At 42.6% G+C, this 15,535-nt stretch overlaps 1 long non-coding RNA gene across 1 annotated transcript; it reads left to right on the top strand.

Moving 5' to 3' along the window:
• The first annotated feature begins 10,094 nt into the window (after positions 1-10,094).
• LOC137360421 (uncharacterized) lies at positions 10,095-12,861 on the top strand. The gene is made up of 3 exons (XR_010971847.1): positions 10,095-10,172; positions 11,212-11,332; positions 12,207-12,861. It is a non-coding gene; the product is annotated as an uncharacterized lncRNA (long non-coding RNA).
• Positions 12,862-15,535: the final 2,674 nt, after the last annotated feature.

Consider the following 15,535-nt stretch of genomic DNA (forward strand, 5'->3'; position numbering starts at 1 on the left):
CTGCCCACTGCACATATCCATCGTTTGCCAGTCATGAGCCCAATATTCCAACACATTAAGATGAAGGTTTGTTCATACAGGTTATGTAGATTGTTTGAACGTCACACATTCAGTGTTTTTACACACCACTTGGGCCTCGTTAGATGGGATCTGTGGTCTCAGAAAACGCCATCAGTCTATTGGGCTGATTCTACAATAATATAAAAGAAAAATAGTCCAGATTCTGGAAATCTGAAATGAAAACAAGAAATGCTGGAAATTCTCAGCAGCTCTGGCAGCGTCTGTGGAGAGAGAAGCAAAGTTAACGTCTAAGGTCAGTGACCCTTCATCAGTTCTGAAACGTTAATTATTGCTTCTCTCTCCACCGATGCTGCCAGACCTGCTAAATATTTCCAGCATTTCTTGTTTTTATTATGAGTTATTTTATGGCTGATTCTGCAACCTGCCCTCCAGTCCAATGAGGCTGCACCAAGAGCAGGCCTGGTCACGTGACCCTGTAAAACCACAAGTGGGCGGGGCTTGTGCTGACTGCTTTGTGATTGGTTCCTGGCTCCATTTGTGATGTCACCTTGAGACAGATTTCAGCCCCTGGTTACAATTCATCAGTTTCAGTTCCCGTGGGCAGGAGCTGGAGTTGGCAGCTGACACTGGGAGTTCAATCCATATAAAGAGGAGAAAGGGAAGTATAATTTAATGTTAAAGTACTTGAATAGCATGTTATTAATTACAAAGATGGTGTATCAAACATAAGCAAAGTTTCTAAACATAGTTTTATTGTATTCCAGGTACAGATTCTTATTCTAACCAGCCGCTAGCAGTTGTAGGACAGGCTGCCCAGTATCTCTGGTTCTCCTATTCCTCCAGGTAAGCACCTTCCCATTAGAGTTACTATTGTGAAGAGGAGGCTCAGGGTGAACCCAGGACCTGCCACCCCACGGTTTGGATTTTAGCACAAGAACGCCCTGCATCAAACGCAACTTCAATCATGGTAACTCACCTTTGTACTGCGTTCTGCAACATAAGGAGAGATGTCTCAGCAGACTTTATCTTGCAGGGAACACAAACTGGGCAGCAAGCTGACAGAGAGTAAAGACGCATAGAGTTGTGAGTGTCCAGTCAGAGAGCCGGACACTGAGAGAGAAAGGGCACCAAACGAGGGTGGGGATTGAAGTTAGGAAATATTAATACACACAAAGGTTCATTGAAGCTTGGAACGCTCTTCACAAATTTCAGTTGATGTTAGGTCAAATCGTAATGTTAAATAGGGGATTGAAACAAATTAGTTAACGATATGGGACAAAGGCAGTTATGCAGAGTGAGGTCACAGATCATACAAAATCTCAATGAATGGTGGCACGGACAAGAGCCTATTCCTGACCGTATGTTCCTATGAGCTCCAGATACCCCGGGTATAGTTTTTTATTAACTAATATTTGCTGAGGTCGGAGCAGAGAGGAATAATCTTGTTCCACAGAAACATCCAGTGGAGTGGAGAGTATGTGCTGTGATGCATGGCTGGAAGGGATTACATGGAAAATATAGAAACATAAAAATAGGAGCAGGAGTAGGCCATTTGGCCCTTCGAGCCTGCTCCACCATTCATTATGATCATGGCTGATCATCCAACTCGGTAACCTGTTCCCGCTTTCACGCCATACCCTTTGATCCCTTTGGACCCAAGAGATATATCGAACTCCTTTTTGAAAACATACAATGTTTTGGTCTCAACTGCTTTCTGTGGTAGCGAATTGCACAGGCTCACCATTCTCTGGGTGAAGAAATTTCTCCTCATCTCAGTCCTGAAAGGTTTACCTTGAATCCTAGGACTATGACCCCTGGTTCTGGACTCCCCCAACATCGGGAACATCCGTCCTGCATCTACCCTCTCAAGACCTGTTAGAATTTTATAGGTTTCTATGAGATCCCCCTCACTCTTTTGAACTCCAGCGAACATAATCCTAACCGACTCAATCTCTCCTCATATGTCAGCCCCACCATCCCAGGAATCAGTCTGGTAAACCTTCGCTGCACTCTCTCTATAGCAAGAGCATCCTTCCTCAGATAAGGAGACCAAAACTGCACACAATATTCCAGGTGTAACCTCACGAAGGCCCTGTGTAATTGCAGCAAGACATCCCTGCTCCTGTACTCGAATCCTCTCGCTATGAAGGCCAACATAACATTTGCCTTTTTTGCTGCCTGTTGCACCTGCAGGCTTACCTTCAGCAAATGGTGTACGAGAACATCCAAGTCTCGCTGCATATTACCCTCTCTCAGTTTATAGCCATTCAGCCTTCCTGTTTTTGCTACCAAAGTGGATAACCTCACAGTTATCCACATTATACTGCATCTGCCATGCATTAGTCCACTCACTCAACTTGTCCAAATCACCCTGAAGATTCTCTGCATCCTCCTCACAACTCACCCTCCCACCCAGTTTTGTGTCTTCTGCAAATTTGGAGATATTACATTTAGTTCCCTCATCTAAATCATTCATGTATATTGTGAATAGCTGGGGTCCTAGCACCGATCCCTGCGGTACCCCACTAGTCACTGCCTGCCATTCAGAAAAATACCCATTTATCCCTACTCTTTGTTTTCTGTCTGCCAACCAACTTTCTTTCTATCAGAATACACTATCACCAATCCCATGCACTATATCTTTACACGCAAAAGGAGATAGGTAGGGAATCAGGCACAAAGGATTTGTAATAGGCAGGCAAGGATCTTCAAACAAATTTACTGGCGCAATGAGAGCCAGCGAAAGTTGGCACAAAGGCAGTGAACAGGTTTGTGGGACTTTATCCAGGACAACCCTTGCCCTCTGACATTGAGAATCGGTATAGTTTGTGGAGTGGGGAAGTGAGATGTTGGTAGAGAGAGCTTGGGGAGATTAATCATCGAGGTGATAAAGGATGGAATTCGGGTTCAGGCAGTAGAGAGGTTGAACAGGTAATGTTTTGATGGTGGCTGGTAGTGGATGAGCTGTAGGAGAAGAAACTGAAATCGGGGTCGAATAGAGCACCAAGGATCCACGCATCTGTGTTTAGCCTGGGTTTTAAGTAAGGAGACTGATAGAGTCAAGACAGTCTTTGTGATGGTGTTTGTGGGAAACAGAGAGCCTGGTGCCAGTTTCGTCAACATTTCTCTCAAATAAATGTTGTCTCATCCAAATCTCAATGTTAGTTAGACAGTTGGAGAATGGCAACACCCTGGGGTCAATAGAGGAGGAGGAGGGAGTGACATTGGTCTGCTGACAGAAACTGATCACACTTCCTGATGGGCTGAGAGGGTTCATATATCAGGTACTAATAAAATACCTAAGGCTACATCTTACATGGACAGGAGAAATCGTTGAATGAGACGAATGCCCTGATAAGCCTCTTCGATGCATCTGGCAAATGCTTTGTTCCCATGTCAAAGCAGAGGAAAAGGAAGTGCAGACTCACGATGCTGTCTCTCCACCTGTGGGATATCCAAATTGCCCTGTGGAAGTGTGGTGTAGAGTTTGTGACTTGACATCACAACGGCAGTGTGATTAGAGGGGTGGGGATGCTAACAGTGCCTCCGAGTAGATGTTTCTTCAGGTAGGAATATTTTGAAAGGCTGCATGAGGAAGTTATCAGCAGCTCTCTTGGCTCGCTCTCTCTGATTGGGGGTATTGTGAGTGATTGGCAACAAAGTATAGGAGATCTAAAAAGGTCGGTAGTAATCCATCCGCACCCCTGCAGGAACCTCAGACGATCTTTACAACTGTCCAACCAAGAGAATGGTGACAGATAACTGTAAAAGAAAAATACTCTACCACATAACAAAGAGAATCCTGGCGCCAAATTATAGAGTGGAGCAAATTCCGCTAATTGCAAATTTATTTTTCTGCATTATTGCAGCTCATGCCTGGCAGAATTCTTTTTCTTTAATCTTACTACTTTTATAGTGTTGGATGTTTCCCTACTGGTCTCTGGGTTTTATGTTGGAATCAGCAAAATATCTGGATGCTCCTTGGATTGGCGGACTCATCGCTGTTTTTTTCCCTTTCTGTTCTACAGGTTCATAAAATAAATGCTCAGTGGAAAAAGTATACGAGGCAAAAATCTCAACAGAAGTTGTTAAATGTCTTGCCACATCGTCAAAGGATGAATAATAGGTGGTGGAGATTGCTGTTTGGGGTAAGTAGTTTCCTTCTTGATTTAAATTGTTTTATCTGACTGACTGATACGATGATTGACCATTTAGTTTATGTACACGTATTGGCTTGTAATCTGGTACATCCCACACACTGGCAGAGAAGGGCATAAAACAACGAAAATTCCCATTCACAGGAACTGACCCTGGAAGAGTGCAGCAAAAAATCTGTGACCCCATTCGCAACCTCTGGGGTTCATCCCTGTGTGTCCGATGCGCACCTATTCTGCATTTCCTGTGATTGCTTCTGATGTACTGCGAGTGTATGACATGAAGGACAGGTAATGTTCCACCGTTTCCCTCTTCAATTTTTATTTTGGCTCCTTTTCGATGACCCCGTCCGTCCTTCAGATGTCATATATTTCCTGACTGCACATTTTCAGAGCAGAGAAAAAAGACTGATGTCAAAGAGGTCAGACTTATCCAATCACGAACATCAACATCCATCTTGCTCATTTAAATCTAAATACAGCAGCACTGCCCTTGGAACATTTTTTCTCTATTACTTGCAGAGCATCTCCTTGCTGCATCCTGTTTTGAACAAAAAAAAATCATCTTGCCATTTCTTTGGTTCGATCAAGCAACAGGTGGACGTGTGGTGGGGCAGACATTGGAGATTGAGGTTTCACATTAAAGTCGTGAGAGAAGATTGATAAGGCTAATTATTGAAGGCTGTATTCTTTACAAGGGCCATGTTTAGACAGGACCTGGGGTAGCTGACACAGCCTTCACTGTATTGGGTTGATTCTGTAACCTGCCCGTCAGTCCAGTGCGATTGCAGCAGGACCAGCCTGGTCATGTGACTCTGCAATACAGTGAGAGGGCGAGGCTTGTGCTGGCTGCTGTGTGATTGGCTTCTGTTCTTTTCGTGATGTCACCTGCAGACAGGCTTTAACCCCTGGTTGCAATTCATCAGCTGGAGTTACCATGGACAGGAGCTGGAGTTGGCAGCTGACCCTGTGAGTGAGTTTAGTCCATATAAATAGGAGAAAGTATAATGTTAATTTGAACAACATTTTATGAATGACAAAGATGGTGAAATTAAGTATAAACAGAGTAGTGTAAACGACAGTGAAGGCAAGAGTTCCTAGAGTATGTTCAGGAAAATTTTCTCCAACAGAATGTTGTCAGTCATTGTATCATAAGGTTTAGACTGACTGTGGAAAAGGACAAAGAGCAATCCAGTGTAAGAATAATTAACTCGGAGAAGGCCAACTTCACGGGGGTAAGAATGGAGCTGGGGTGAATAAATTGGAGTCAAATGCTGACAGGAAAACCAATCGATAAACAATGGGTTACGTTCAAAGAAGAGATAGTTCGGGCACAGCAAAGGTATGTTCCCTCGAAGGGGAAAGGTAGGGCAAATAAATCCAGAGCTCCCTGTATGTCAAAAGAGGTAGAGATTAAGATAAAGAAGAAAAAGCGTGCTTATGACAGATGTCAGGTAGAAAATGCTATTGAAAATCAGCCTGAAAATAGAAGATCCAGAGGGGAAGTGAGAAAGCAAATGAGAAAAGCAAAGAGAGAGCATAAAAAGAGACTGGCAGCTAGCATTAAGGGAAATCCCAAAGTTTGCTATAGGCCTATAAATAGTAAAAGCGTGGCAAAAGGTGCAGCGGGCCCGATTAGGGCCCAGAAATGGGATTTACACATGGAGGCAGAGGGCATCGCTGAGGTATTAAATGAACACTTTGCATGTGTCTTCACCAAGGAAGAAGATGCAATCCAGGCAATGTCGAAAGAGGAGTTACGTCGGACACTAGATTGGTTTAAAATTGATAAAGAGCAAGTATTAGATAGTCTCTCTGTACTTAAAGTGGATGAGACACCAGAACCAGATGAGATGCATCCAGGTATACTGAGGAAAGTGAGGGTGGCAAGCGCAGAGGTACGAGCCATAATTTTTCAGTCTTCCTGAGACTCTGGGGTGGTGTCAGAGCACTGGAGAATTACAAGCGTTACACCATTGTTCAAAAAGGTCGGTAAAGATAATCCCAGTAACTACAGGCCAGTCAGTTTAACTTCGGTGGTGGGAAATCTTCTAGAAACAATAATTTGGGACAAAATCCATCGTCATATGGACAAATACGAGTTAGTTAAGGAAAGCCAGCTTGGATCTCTTAAAGGGAAATCATGCTTAACTAACTTGCTTGAGTTTTTTTGAGTAGCTAAAACAGAGGGCAGATGAGGGCAATATAGTTGATGTGGTGTACATGGTCTGTCAAAAGGCGTTTGATACAGTGCCACATAACAGACATGTGAACAAAGTTATAGCTCATGGAATAAAATGTATAGTGGCAAAATGGATACAGAATTGGCTGAGTGACAGGAAACAAAGAGTGGCGGTGAATGGATGTCTTTTGGGCTGGAGGAAGGTTTGTATTGGAGTTCCCCAGGGAGCAGTGTTGGGACCCTTGCTTTTCCTGATATATATTAATAGAACAAAGAACAAAGAACAGTACAGCACAGGAACAGGCCATTCGGCCCTCCAAGCCTGCGCCGATCTTGATGACTGCCGAAACTAACACCTTCTGCACTTCCAGGGCCCATATCCCTCTATTCTCTTCCTTTTCATATATTTGTCAAAAGATGTCTCTTAAACGTCGCTATCGTATCTGCTTCCTCCACCTCCCCTGGCAGCAAGTTCCAGGCACTCACCACCTCTGTGTAAACAACTTGCCTCGCACATCCCCTCTAAACTTTGCCCCTCGCACCTTAAACCTATATCCCCTAGTAACTGACTCTTCCACCCTGGGAAAAAGCTTCTGACTATCCACTCTGTCCATGCCGCTCATAACTTTGTAAACCTCTATCATGTCGCCCCTCCACCTCCGTCATTCCAGTGAAAACAATCCGAGTTTCTCCAATCTCTCCTCATAGCTAATGCCCTCCAGACCAGGCAACATCCTGGTAAGCCTCCTCTGTACACTCCCCAAAGCCTCCACGTCCTTCTGGTAGTGTGGCGACCAGAATTGCACGCATTGATCTAGAAGTAGGTGTACAGGGCACAATTTCAAAGTTTGCAGATGATACAAAACTTGGAAGCATTGTGAACTGTGGGGAGGATGGTGTAGAACTTCAATGGACATAGCCAAGTTGGTGTAATGGGATTATAAGTGGCAGATGATGCTTAATTCAGAGAAATGTGAAGTGATTCATTTTGGTAGGAAGAACATGGAGAGTCAATATAGAATAAAGGGTACAATTCATAAGTGAGTGCAGGAGCAGAGGGACCTCGGTGTATATATGCATAACTCATTGAAGGTGGCAGGACAGAATGAGAGACCAGTTAAAAAAAAACATTCAGCTTCCTGGGCTTTAGAATTAGGGACATAGAATACAAGAACTGATATAAGACATTATTTCGGCCTCAGCTGGAGTATTGCATCCAGTTCTGGGTATTGCACTTTAGGAACGATATGAGGTTATTGGCGAGAGTACAGGAAAGGTTCACGGTAATGGTTCCAGGTATAAGGAATTTCAGTTATGATGATAGATTGGAAAAGTTAGGACTGTTTTCCTTGGAGAAGAGAAGGCTGAGAGGTGATTTGATTGAGGTATTCAAAATCATGAAGGGTCGGAAAGACTAGATATGAAAAAACTTCCCACTCATGAATCGATCGAGAATGTAAAAGTAATTTAAAGTAATAGGTAAGAGAAGCTGAAGCAACATGAGGAAACCCTTTTTCAATCAGCGAGTGGTTGAGGTCTGGAATGCGCTGCCTGAGAGTGTGGAGGTGACAGCTTCAATTGAAACATTCAGAAAGGAATTGTACTGTTATATGAAAAGGAGGAATGTGCAAAGTTATAGGGAGAAGGCGGGAAAATGGTTCAAAGTGAATTGCTCGTTCGCAGACCCAGTGCAGGGACGATGGGCCGAATCGCCACCTTCTGTGCTTGTATGATTCTGAGAGAGGGATATCAGTAGAGACAGATAGACAGAAGGAGACTGAGGGACAATAGAAGAGAGAGGAGGGGATTGTACAAGTGTGTGAGAGAGCGGCCTCTGAAACTTTTAATTTGATCCATTCTCCCTGTGATATTGAAAGTTATTGGTTCCTGTGAGATGAATGAAGATGGTCCATCCAATAGCTATAAGGATCTCAGAAGGTTCAATATAAATGGTGCTCCTTTGTAAAATGTCCTTACGACTGCATTCTGGCATCAATCAAGAAAATTAAACTTTGAACGCAGAATGAATACAGAGGGATTAAAGTGTCTCTCGTGGTGGAGACAAAATAAAACCATGACAGTGGATGAAGGCACCGCCTCATCATTGTGAGGAAAGTAAACACAATAAGAATCCTTCCGAGCTGCAAAAGGGATGGTGGGTGAGGTTATGGAACTCGCCAGTCTGTATGAAAGCAGTTACAGTTAAAAGTCTGCGAGTTGGATCTTGGAATGGAGATGCTTCTCGGCAGTGAGACGAGCTGCCTTCTTTTGCAGCTTCTGCTAATGGGGACACCCTTAAAGCTCTGAGCTGAATGGCATGGGATTCAACGCCTTTCACTTATAATAAAGTTGTTAATGTGGGCCAGTCATCTGAATACTCCAACTGGAGTAGCTTCATGGCCAATAATATGGAGTAGGGGTACTACCTGACATGTAACAGTGGGATCACCAGTTATAATGTTATAATAGAGTCACCAACAGCCATGTTGGAGTATGATGACCACCAGCAATTTTAGAGTAAGGTTACCATCAGTAATGTTACAGTAAAATCACCACGTTAGAATAGGGTCACTATCGGGAGTAGAATCACCACCAGCAATAATGGAGTGGGCTCGTCACAAATAATGTTACAATAGGGCTGCTAATATTACTGTTTTGTAAAGGTCAACAACAATACAATTAGAATAGATTCACAATCACTGACGTTCGGGCAACGTAACTACTATTGATGTAAAAGGATCACCACCAATGATGTTAAAGTAGGGTGATCGCCAGTAATGTTAGTACAGGATCACCATCATTAATGACAGGATGTGGTCATCACCATTGATATCAGTGTATAGTTACCTTCAGTTATGTTTGACTGGGGGCAGTATTAGTAATGCTGAAGTAGGGCATCACCAGTACTGTTGGTGTGTGGTCACTATCAGTAATGTTAGATTAAATTCGTTACTGATAATGTCTGAGTAGATTAGCAACAGTAATGTCACACTAGCATTACCATCATGAAGGTTAGAATATGATCATTACTAATAATGTTAGAAGTGAACCACAATCCACAATGTTATTGAGAAGTCATCATCAGTGATGATAGGGTCCAGTCATCGCTACTAATCATCCAAGTGTAGCATAAATCTAAATTCTACAATGAATCAGTGAAGACTTAACAGAACTGATATAAGGCTTCGAGAACACAAAATAGTTTCCAGGTGCAATGTTTCGTTGAGCGTTCAGAGGGCATGCGCAGCACACATTCCCTCGAGAACTACTTGCTGTTGATATAATTTAATGGCAGTAGTTGCAAGGACTGAGCGGCACAATTTCCCCATGGCTTTCCAGTTTGTGAAGTGACTGTAACAAATGCTAATTATTGTGTCACCTCATTTTCTCACTTGGGCACGGATTGTTCTATAAAGGGGGAGCATTGATGGATTTCGGATATAGTGCAGTCAGAATTACGAAGCTGGACAGAATTCGCACCTTCTTCGACAAAATGCAGTGGCCAATAATTCTGCAGGTAAAGGACGTTTACTACCCTCTTATTGCTACCTTTGGTGCCCCAGGTAAGTCCTGTTGTCCAATAGCTGTTGATTATCTCACTGTTAATGGTTATTTAACGGATCACGAGAATGTCTTCATTGCAGAGCCGGAATGTCAGCGGGAATTTCACCAGATTGAACAACGGTTGAGACACTGTTCCAGTTGGTGTTTCGTGAATATAAGACGTTTAATTTTCTCGTTATACTGCGGGAGGGCAATGTTGTTACCGTTTCTCGCCAACAGCTCACAGAAGAATGTGTTCCTTGGAGTCCAATGTAATTATTTATTTTGTAGCGTTATTCCTTCTCTACTTAAGTTGACAGTTCTTCGGACTACAGGCAAGTCCAACTAAGAGAGATTGGGAAATATTTTTTTTCTAACGATTGCAGCTCAGGGAGCCACTCCCCTTCCCTCGGCTGAAATAACCTTTCTTCTTCCACCAGCTCCCGCTCCGTTCCCGAGCAGCTCCTTAGAGCCATTAGAAATGGAAAACGTGTCGAAGATTGAACTAAATTGAATGTTTTGTCTCAGCTAAAAGTTCTTTTTGAATTCATGTCCTTGCAGTAATGGTTTGGAAATTGTACTGAATACTGCATACATCTGATGCTGTTAGCGAGATTCCTATCTCCAAATAAACTGAAGAAGTTAATGTAAAACTCCATCTATCGCCGCATGGGACCGCACTGGTATCATATCAAACTGGGCTGTGGAATCACACGGCACAAGCCTCATTGCAAGATGGCTTTACTGTTGAACACAGGAATAAAATATGTGTTTGAATTTATGTGTGGGAATCCATCAATTTATTGACAGCTAAATATTAACAATTTATAAAGCCATCTAAAGTTTCCCTCGAATGGACTATTATTTACAACAGTACTGTCTGTCTCTGTGAGGTACTCTGGCTTGACCTGGGCCGCAGATTATAGTAATGGAGCTCAATCTGCTGTGGAAATTATACTGGCAGAGAAGAATGATGGACACTGATATGATAACTCTGGTTTACACTCCCGCCCAAAGTCAATACACCCTCTGTGACTGGGTGGTGGTGGGGGTTGCTTTCCATTGCCATTCATGCTACGGCCTCTGGGCAAACCTCGTCCTGTGGCCTTGATATGGTCTGAATGAAGTATGCTGGAAGGGTAGTGAGGTTATAATCATTTATTGGTTTGAAAGAAAAGCTGTCAATGCTTGTCAATATTATAAATAAGATTCAGTCTAAGTACAAACACACATATGTCATTTTGCTCACAACATGCTCTAGAAAGTGTCTGCCTGTCTCCGTAACTTAAATCTTCTCCCTCTTTCTTGCAGCAAACCTATTGACAATTGTAATTCTCTCCAGAGGAAATTGCGGCCTCTCCAAGTGTATTTCTGTCTACATGGTGGCCATGGCAACAGCAGATCTACTGGTCATGCTCTTTAATATAATCGGGTTTAATATTTTGAGTAAACGCTTTCCACATTCATTCCTCTCCTACACTGCCGTCTGTAAGTTCATGATCTACATGCTTTGTACCAACCACGGTATGTCGGTGTGGTTTACAGTCTCCTTCACATTTGATCGACTTGTAGCTATATGCTGTCAGCAGTTAAAAAGAAAGTATTGCACCGTGAGAACTGCAGTGGCAGTATTAACAACCCTTTCCATCCTGATATATTCACAGACCATCCCCTTTTGGTTTGTGTACGAACATAAGCAAATAATTAACAATATTCACTGGTTTATCCGCCCCAGTGTGGCTTTTATTTCATCGCCTGCAGGTGCAGCGTACCTCCTCTTACAGAATATCATTTATACATGGCTTCCCTTTGCTCTGATATTACTGTTAAACGTTTTGACAGTCAGACGTATTTTAATAACTAGTAGAGCGCGCAGGGGACTCCGGACTCACAGCAGTGAAAGTCCGAGAGATCAAGAGATGGAGAATAGAAAGAAATCCATTATTTTACTGTTCACTGTATCGGCCAGTTTTATATTGTTAAATCTACCGTCTGCCGTGAGCCATGCAACGAGCAGCATAGCCGTGCATTACCGACCCGATTATACATCTCCTGCATACATCGCCGATCAAACCGGAATTATGCTTCAGTATTTGAGTTCCTGCACAAATACGTGTATTTATGCCGCTACTCAAACTAAATTCAGGGAAGAGCTGAAGAAAGTGGTGAAATCTCCGTGGACACTGGCTGTGAGATTGTTTTCAAAATGAAAAAAAGAATCCAAGCAAAACGTCCTGTCCTAACTAGAGTTTAGTTCGACCCCGTGTTCAGTTTTAGAATGACATTCTTTATGTTTTACGGAATAGGATTGTTGTTATGAAAATGAGCAAGTATGAGAAAACATTGCTTACATTTTCTGCCGTGTGTTTGATGTCTTCTGCTTTCCCCGGATGAACAGAATCGTTTCCTGCTAAAGCAGCGAATATTCCTCTCAGTCTTCAAAGATAATATTCAGGATTGATCTTCAGCAGAACAGCGTTACCATCCTCAGACCGCAGGCACTGGAATGAGATACATCTGTTTAATTGAATGAAAATGTTCCCTTTAGTGAATAAACAATGTATTACAGTCGTGGCTATGGGAAATGGTTCTAAGTTTTGGTAAGAATATTGCTGACTCTGGTCTCCCCATCAGATTCACCACCATTGTAACCTGGACCAGTAGAACGGGCCACTGTCTCCTGATACAGGGCTGGTGCTGGAAGACTGGAGAATTGTAAATTATACATACTTGCTCAAAGAATGGTGCAATGATAACCCCAGCAAATACAGGCCAGTCAGTTCATCTCGGTGATGGGAACGCTTTTAGAAAAGATAAACCGGAAGAAAGTTAACAGTCACTTGGACAACTGTAAATTAATTAAGTAAAGGCAGCAAGGATTTGTTAAAGGCAAATCGATTTTGACTAGAGTGGATAAATATATTGATCTCGTGACCGAGAGTAATGAGGGTAATGGGGTAGATGTGGTGTACATGACATTTCAAAATGCGTCTGACAAAGTACCACAAAACAGGTTTGTGAGAAACGTGACAGCCCATGGAACAGTGGCAGCATGGATATAAAGTTGGCTCCGTGGCTGCAAACAATATACCGGTGGTGGTTGCTTTTCGGGCTGGAGAGAGGTATAGAGTGGCGGGTCCCCAGGGGTCAATGCTAGGGTCACTGCTATTCTTGATATATGTAAATAACTTAGACTTGGGTGTGCAAATCAACATTTCAGAGCTTGTTGATGACATGAAACTTCGATGTACTGTGAACTGTGAGGAGGGCAGAGAGAGATTTGAAGAGGACAAAGGCAGTCTGGTTGAATGGAGAGACACGTGGCAGATGAAATGCAATGCAGAAAAGTCAGTAAAGTGCAGTTAAGGTCTTTAATTGTTAGTTTTCTCTGGGAGATGGTTGTGTTCTTGCTTTTGCTGAGCAATGAGAAAAATATATTTGAAAGCTTGCCCTCTACTGGAAACATCATGTTCATCCAGCAGAGATTGTAATCAAACAAGTTCAGACCCCTGGATCTGAGAAAGATAACCAGAAAGGAGAGGAAGGACGTGTATCGGATGTCTCATGCTGGATGATCTTGGGAATCGCTGTGTGCAGTAGTGCACATGAAACAACCAATCTGAGACATGCATGGTGAGGATGCTCCGAAGAACGGGCCCAAAACATGGCCAGTCACGCTGACAACACCATGACAAGAAATCTGTACTGTGGCTCTGGGCAGTTCAATATGTAAAGACCTGGGTAGGGATCTGTGCAATAGAATACTTCGAGATTGTCATATGATGTTGATGAAATGTTGTTTAGAGATGTCCTTAAATATTCTAAAGCCATGTGATTGGGACACTTTGAGCTGATGGTTAATCATACCATGCTGAAGTCTGACAATATTATGCTGTATTGTTTTCTTTATATTTTAGAATTATCAATATTTAGTCTTTGCCTATTAAACAGGGAAGTATGTTACCCTGAAGTACCATTGGATCCTTATACCAGGACTGAACCTACAGCAGTGCTTAGTTTCAGGAAGTGAGAAGCATCATTGAAAACTTGCTGTTGTATTCCGATTCATAAATTTCAGAGAACGTCAATCAATGGAAATCTTGTGCGAAGGTCCTAGTTCTGCAAAGGGAACATATGTCATACTTCATCATTTGAAGTGACATCAATGATAAAGAGACAAAGTTAGATTGATAATTTCACCTTTCACTTCATAGAGTTGTAATGATATAGACCAAAATTGAAAGTACCGGTGAGATAGAGAACTAGCGTTATAATATTGGTTAGACCAATGTAAAAACAGCTCGTTCAGCAAGGAAGATTATCGTAACTCATAAAGAATAAGTAAATTAAATTCTCCTTAAATGAAGCTGAATTTTAACTTTGATATAATAATGTAACACAGAATGGTCTGGAATTCCACATGGTGGACTGAGAGAAACACATCAAAACGATTAGTTTGTAATGAGCATTTGACTTTTATAAAAGCCGAAGGCACTGAATTCAGAATGGTCACAAGATTTAATCCCCAAGCATCCGTCATCTAGTGTGGCTGTAATTTATACATTTCACCTCTATGTTTACATACTATTGCATGTACTGAGTGCTCAATCAACAAATGTAATCTCACTCCTATATTCCAGAAACTTATTAAAAGCCATACACCCAGCACAAGACTTACTTGAAATGTGAATGGGCTCCATTTAATAATGGCTGCATTTGCTGAAAACGCAACCACTAGGTGGCGCGGTACTGGCGGATGCGCAAATGCAGCCTCGTCACTACCATGTCTCAGGCAGCTTCCAGTCAGACAAATGGCGCTGATCAATTTGTCACAAAAAAAAATTAAAGCCAAACGTCCTCAATGGCTGCAATTGCCGCTTCCATCTCACCCCCAACATTACCCCACTCCTTCCTGCCATCACGCTTCTCTTCAACGTTTACCTCCCACACCCATCTGCACGCACCACCACCACCACCCCGCCCCGCCTCCCCCACCTCGCTGCTGCCTTCCCTCAGCTATTCACTCCAGGCCTTGCCCCTTCCCCCGCCGCCCTTCGGCTGCTCACTCCCGCATTGCCGCTTCAGTGATTCGTTCCCTGCCGCTCTGCTCACACTCTGTGTTTTCAAGCATCACTCCTTGAATATAATTTTATTCTTAACTTTCATAGTAAAGCATGGATAGAGCTTACGAGCTGAATTTTTGTTCTTCAATGGAACGTATTTGTTTTGAACAGTTTGAAATGTTTCTTTAAATGTTCCCACTGTTTTTTTTTACCGCCATTGTGATTACTCCCTTTATCCAATCAACCTGAGTCAGCTCTCCCATCATACCTGTGTAATTGGCTTTGTCTAAGTTTAAGATTCTTGTTTGGGACTGGCGAATGTCACTCAAATTTAAAATGGAATTCAATTGTATTGTGATCACTCTTTCCCCAGCAGATCTTTTACTATGAGATTACTAATTAACGCTGCCTCATTGTGCTTCTACACAGGGCAATAATGGTGATGGTGCTTTGATACTGCTGCTCAGCCATTAGCCTGTGGCAAGTCTAATTTATCCTGAATAAAATATAACCACTGTCACCAATCAGGTTATCACTTTGTATCATTTAGGAAGGGATTAAATGGTTAATTG

The sequence above is a fragment of the Heterodontus francisci genome, unplaced genomic scaffold, assembly GCF_036365525.1.
Source record: "Heterodontus francisci isolate sHetFra1 unplaced genomic scaffold, sHetFra1.hap1 HAP1_SCAFFOLD_762, whole genome shotgun sequence".
NCBI classification, from domain to species: domain Eukaryota; kingdom Metazoa; phylum Chordata; class Chondrichthyes; order Heterodontiformes; family Heterodontidae; genus Heterodontus; species Heterodontus francisci.